The sequence below is a fragment of the Antechinus flavipes genome, chromosome 5 (genome assembly GCF_016432865.1).
Source record: "Antechinus flavipes isolate AdamAnt ecotype Samford, QLD, Australia chromosome 5, AdamAnt_v2, whole genome shotgun sequence".
In the NCBI taxonomy this organism is placed as follows: domain Eukaryota; kingdom Metazoa; phylum Chordata; class Mammalia; order Dasyuromorphia; family Dasyuridae; genus Antechinus; species Antechinus flavipes.
This window is the reverse complement of record NC_067402.1, coordinates 225,497,015-225,503,014: the sequence shown is the minus strand read 5'-3', so window position 1 is coordinate 225,503,014 and position 6,000 is coordinate 225,497,015. Positions and strand designations below refer to the sequence as shown.

General features: G+C 50.9%; 1 protein-coding gene across 2 annotated transcripts in view; it reads left to right on the top strand.

Moving 5' to 3' along the window:
* Positions 1-547: 547 nt before the first annotated feature.
* Positions 548-6,000, top strand: part of NR4A1 (nuclear receptor subfamily 4 group A member 1) — a 28,899-nt gene continuing 23,446 nt past the window's right edge. Inside the window, exons 1-2 of one of the 2 annotated variants that reach the window (XM_051963731.1) lie at positions 548-770; positions 4,670-4,793. The gene's annotated coding sequence lies outside the window, so the exon portion shown is untranslated. Of the gene's footprint in view, positions 795-4,669; positions 4,794-6,000 lie in introns of both variants that reach the window. The other variant, XM_051963729.1, reaches the window with a different exon arrangement.

Below are 6,000 nucleotides of genomic sequence, written 5' to 3'. Positions count from 1 at the left end.
CGCGGGCTCGGAAGGAGCCGCAGAACTTGGTTTTCCTCAGTTTCCCCGACTGTAAAACGGGGTAATACTCGCTGTAGCAATCCTGGTATTAGTAACCCTAACTCCTGCTGCTAGCTGTGAGGAGTTAATGGTATTTCATCAGGAGGCCGCTCCTAAGTCACCTTAATTTCCCGGCCTTCAGAGAGAGGGAAGATGGAGCGGCCGCCCTCCGCCGGCCCCAAGGCTGCCACCTGCAAAGGCGGGGAGGTGGGCAGCATGGGGGGCCGTCCGGCGGGGGGTAGCCCTGGTGGGGGCGGAGCGCCGGGCGCGCGGGGCTATTCCGCCCGGGCGCGGCTATTTTTAGCCTCATAGAGGCGGGCGAAGCTCCAGTGGCAGGCAAGCAGCCGCCACCGCCGCCGCCGGGATTCCGGAGACGTCAATGGGCGCGCGCGTCACTCCTCCCCCGCCTGCCTGCAGTGGGAGGTGCACCGGCTGCCGGAACAGCCGCTCTCGCGGAGCTCGAGCTGGGGAGCGGGGGGAGGGGCGGCTGTGAGGTCCCGGAACAGCCGGGCCGGGGGCTCCTTTGGCTCGCTGGCTAGTCGGTGGAGGAGGCAGTGGGACCCGACGGCGACCGTGGGGCGCGAGGAAGGAGGCGGCCCCTGCGGGAGGAGAATGAACCCGAGGAAGGAGCGGACCCCGCATCCTCCCCCCATTTGCCCAGAGTTGGGGGCCTGGGTCTGCAGAATGAGATGCGTCCCTCGCGGGCAGGGCTTGGCACCCACAGAGCTCAGGTGCGGGGAGCCCCAGCGGGTCAGGTGAGGCGGGGGTGGGGGGTCACCGGCTGGGGAAGCCGGCCTGGAAAATGAGGGTGGAGCGAACGGTGGAACGGCTTGACGACCGGCCGGGGGCGGGGGGGGAGGGGAGGCGGGGCGCTTGTGGGGTTGCAGCTGAATGGGCAGGAACTTTCCTTGGGAGGGAGCGGGGGAGGGAGAGAGGATTGCAGCTGTCTGGGAGTGGGCAGCTCTTTAGGACTTAAATCTGCTTGTGTTTGTTATTACTATTATTATTAACAATATGCCGCATTTATGTATTATTTTCAGGTTTGCATGGCGTTTTACGCAGTTATCTCATTGGGTTCTTAACTCGGTGAAGCAAGCTATTCCTATTTACAGATGAGGAAGCTGAGGCTGAGAGGGCAGTTAAGTGACTTTAGGCGGGATTTTTATTTCCTGACTCCAAGGTCAGCCCTTTATCCTCTGTACCAGGTAGTCAGGGGGAAGGCCCAAAGGAGACTGTTACACTCCGGGACCCAGGCAGTGCCCAAGGCACATTTCCTAGTGAAGTGACAAAAATTTAGTTTCGGGAACCTCCATTCCCTGGGCCTCAGTTCCCTCCCATCTAAAATGAAGATGATCCTTCTCACACTCACAGGAAAAAGCTTCTTGAAATCTGATTGTATTTTGGGGTCTGCAGGAGAGGGGAGCCGGAAGACAGGAGCACGGACAGTTTTGGTAACCTGGATAGGGCTCTGTTGGCAAAGAAGGTATCCACAGTAGGTGGCCTCCACTCTGTCTCCCAAAACTTGGGAGAAAAGGGCATTTCCACCCCCACCCCCGTGGGCCTACAGGCTGCCAACCTTCTCTGCTATCTTTAGACTTCAAAGATTTTCCTCAGAAAGGCTGAATCGTCCAGGGTCCCCCAGCCTGTAAGGCAGAGGCCGGGCTTGGTTCCGGACAGGGCTTCCAGATAGTTCCTCCACGCTGCCTGTCCAAATGAGTGAAAAACTACTCATCACTGTGGGTTTGCGGTGCATGTGGCCCTTGGTTAAGTGTGCAAATACAAAAAGAAACAGTCTTTGTCAGCAAAGATCTCATGTTCTCATAGGGGAAGATAATACACATATCATTGTGTTGCTGGAAAAGAGTTTTTGATGGAAGAGTCACAGGGACGTTCATGGGTGTCCTAGAGGCAAGTGATTGACGCATCCTTTTGAGGATAGTAGTGTAGATTTGATTACTATTCTCAGAGCTAGAGTTAGAAAGTTGGGGTGGGAAGAATATACCATTTTGCTACAAGGATGGGAAGTATTCTGGTGGGTATGAGTGCTTGCCAACTGGAAGCCCAGGGTCCTAGGTTGGGAATCGAGTCTGGAACATAATGATGATGATGGTGATGGTGATGATAATGATGATGATGATGTAGATGCATGACAGCTAGAAGTTGACAGGTAGAAAGGGCTGTCTGGTGCAGCCTATATATGAAAAGAAGACTTCCAAGACCCAGCTCTTATTAAAACAGGTCCTTCCACTTTTGGACAGTTCTATTTAAGAAGTTTGTCCCAATATTGAGTCTAAATTAGTTTCTTTACAAATTGTAACTTTTGTCTATTGCCATTGGCCTTGGGCTATGAAATCAGGCAAAGATGGTGTTCACATACTTGAAGACCCAATCCCTGGCTCCCTCTTTCATTCCTTCTTTTCCAGTCTTTTCTTCTCCAGATTAATCATGGCACTTCCTTCCACGTATCCTCCTATGCCATGGACTCAAGGCCTTTCACTATCATGGTTGTCTTCTTTTGGATACTTTCCAGTATCCAGAACTCAAAAGAGGTTTGACCTAGGCAGAGTAAAATGGTATCATTGCCTCCCATGCCCGTCTTAATGAACCCGAGATTATTTTAGCGTTTTTGACTGTCCTTCACACTATTTTCTCATCTTGAGCTTGGAGTGCCCTGATCTTTGTTTAGACTATTACTATACATCTATGCCTCCCTCATCTTTTACTTGTGAAGCTGATATTTTTGATACTAAGTGAAAAACTTTACATTTATTTCTAGTGCCCTTCACTTTCAGTTTAGCCTAATTATAGCCTGGCAACAACATTTTGGATCTTGATTCTAGATCAGGATCAGCTATGTTATCTGGTCTTCCCAGTTTTGTCATCTGGAAATTTGTTCCTTTATCCAAATCATTGATAAAATTGTTAAGAGGCATCAATCACTGGAGACCTTCTCTCGCTTTTGACCTTTAGCACCTAAGAACGACTATCCAGTCTGATTGTCCAAAGTGTCCATTTGCTTTAATCTCCACCATAGAACTTCATCTTCTATATAAGAAGCATATGAAACAGTTTATTAGTTTTTTTTTTTTTTAATCTAGGTAGACTGTATCTACTGCATCTCCCTCTTCTGTTAGTTTAATAATACAATCAAAAATTACATTGGATTGAGTCTGGCCTCATACTTGGTCTTTTGTAATTTCCACTTCCTTGGATCATCAAACATTTCTTTAATGATCTGTAGATATGGTGAAAATTCATCCATTAAAAAAAATCCAGGCTTTCAGCCTGGCAGCTGTCCAAAAACTCCTGGGAGTTGAGAAGGTGAGGGCACTGCACCTTAAAGGTGATTAAAGATGCTTCTCTTGTCCTTGGAGCACTGGGTGCATTGTTTTTTCAGCTGAGAGGGCTGGGATCCTTTACCTCTGAGGTAGCTAATAGAGCAGAGCTGCTTCTCATCCCATCCCTAGGCCCCTTGGCATGTGCCTCAATGCCCATCAACTTCACAGGTCCCACTTTGTTCCCCCTTCCCCCTTGTCATGGAAATATCTGAGTATCTGTTTCCCTTTCTTCAGCCCAGATCTTAGGACTGGGAAAGGAAGGCAGTTAGTTGAGATAACTGGCCAGAACCAGACTTTTGGCTGCTGTCCAGCCCCCACCCACAAGCTTAGGTCTAGGAAAAATTGCACTGACTTGGAAGAAGGAATATTGGTTATAAAATGGAGATAGTTTAGGACATTTTGGGTTGAATCGAGCAATGTTGCTGTTGTTTCCAAGGCTTTTCCTTCTGATTCCTGCCACACCTCCCTCATCTCCAGCCCTGGCCACATTTTGGTAGCTTGCAGGATTCTTGCCTGATTAATAGTAGGATGCTACCTTCTGAGGATCAGTCTCCTTCCAGGGGCTGGGTATGGAAGTCAGGGATTCTGGAGTCCTCTCTGCCCCTTCTGCTTTGATGGGGAGCCTCTCTGTAATCTGAGCCTCTATTCTTGGCATATTCTTTGAGGTGGTAAAGTTTCCTTGCAGTCTGCTGGGGGTAGATCAGGGAGGGGCAGATTTCTGGAGCCATGCTTGGTTTTCAGGAGGAAAGAGGCCTTTTGAGCTTGTCCTCAGCCCAGCTCCCACGCCTGTTCTCCCAAACCTCTGGAGGTTAAGCTCCGGATCCCTGGCCCAATCTTCACCCCCCCCCCCCACCCTTTGCCCTCTGCATCCCCATCTCCACACCAGCTCTGGTCATTCAAGCTGCTGTGCAGAGGGAGGGTTCTGGCTCCCGGCCCTGAGCACCCCAGGAGAGTTCTTGAAGTAGTCACAAGGGCCTGCGTTGGGGATGAACACCTTGAATTTACTTTGTTTTGTTGTCACTGGGTCTGCCACAAGGTCCTTTGCAGAGTTTAGGGTTGCAGGAGCATGATCTATGTGGGTGCTAACACATGGCCCAGGGAGGTCCCCGTGAGCTGACCTCAAGCCTTCCCTCCTTTCTCCCTGCCCGCCCACTGCCCCCCTACTCCTGGGCTTCTACGTCTGTTCCTGCTGTTTGCCAAGCTCCCACTCATGCCTGTTTCCTGGCTGGGCCTCTGGTGATTGCAACCAGCTGGAGCCCTGTCTCCCTCTCACTCTTGTTCTCTCTCCACAGGCGGCCATGGTGGCCCCAGGCCAGGGCCCCCCACTCCATGTCTCCCGGCTTCTCAATCCCTCCTCACCAGGCCTGGAATGCCTCAAGAATGTCCTGAATCCAACCTAATCTGCCTGGCTGTGGGGTAAGTTCCCATGGGTGGTTCTGCCATCTTTCTCTCTCCTCCCTTGTCTCTCCAATCTTTAGGTGGTTTTGCTTGTGAGAGGAACCTGTCCCCAGTAGAGGCATCAGGGGACCCTCGTTCAAGGTCCGAAGTTGGAGGGAGGCAGCAGTAGGCTGTGCAGAAGCAACCACCAGTGCCTTTGTGGGCCACGCCGAGGTGTGGGTGTGACTTGGAGAATGGAAGAAGAAAGCCCTATCAGGAAATTATGATCACCTCAGTAGGAAAAAAGACAATGGCAGTGGGAGAGGGAGCGTGGGGGTGGCGCAGGGGAAGCCGGAGGAAGGAGTCAGAAGAGAGTGGGGAATTAGTCGTTCCCGGCGCTGGGGTAGGGCAGAGTGAGAAGGGATAGCAACAGCTGTTACCCTGTGGTGGCACGTGCCTGGGGTGAGGGGCAGGGCAGTGCAGAATACTTGGCACAGGGGCTGGGGGGAGAACGAGCAGGAGCTTTAAGCCTGTGGAGATGGGAAGTGCAGCCTTGTTTCTGGAAGGGAGGGAACTATTCAAGCTGTTTTGGGGGCCCCAAAAGACACTCCCCATTCCGGTCTACACTATTCTGGAACCATTGGGAAAAATCATATGATTTCCAATGCTGTGATATTAGCTTTGGAAGGGACTCGAGGCCTTATTTAGTCCAAGTCTTTCATTTTACAGATGAGGAAACTGAGTTTCAGAAAGGTGAATTGCTTAACCCAAAGCCATACATCTGGTTAGTGGCACTGAACTTCTATGATTCCATGACTGGTCCAAGTTTCCATCCGTCATAGAAGCATAGAATTTTAGTGCTAGGAGAGGAGGGTAGAGTGGGGAAAGCCCTGGAGGATCAGAGAACCTGGATTCCAATTTGAGTAGGGGCCACTTTACAATCTGTATAACCTTAAGGCAAGGTGAGTCATTTCCCTGGGCCTCAGTTTCCTTGTCTGTAAAATGGATGTGAGTGATAGACTGGAGGGAAGAAAGGAGGGCTTTTCTTGGGCTCAGTCAACGATGTTGCAAAAGTATGGATCATTGAAACCTCCAGGTAAACATTAGTAATTTGTCTTCTTGACTCCCAGTCCAGGGTTGGGGTTTCTAGGGAAGGAGATACTTGGCTGCTGGGTTTCCCTAGGCTTATAATACTCTAAGGCCCCCAGTTTGGGGTTTGGACTAGAGAGTGGATCTGTCAGGGCCA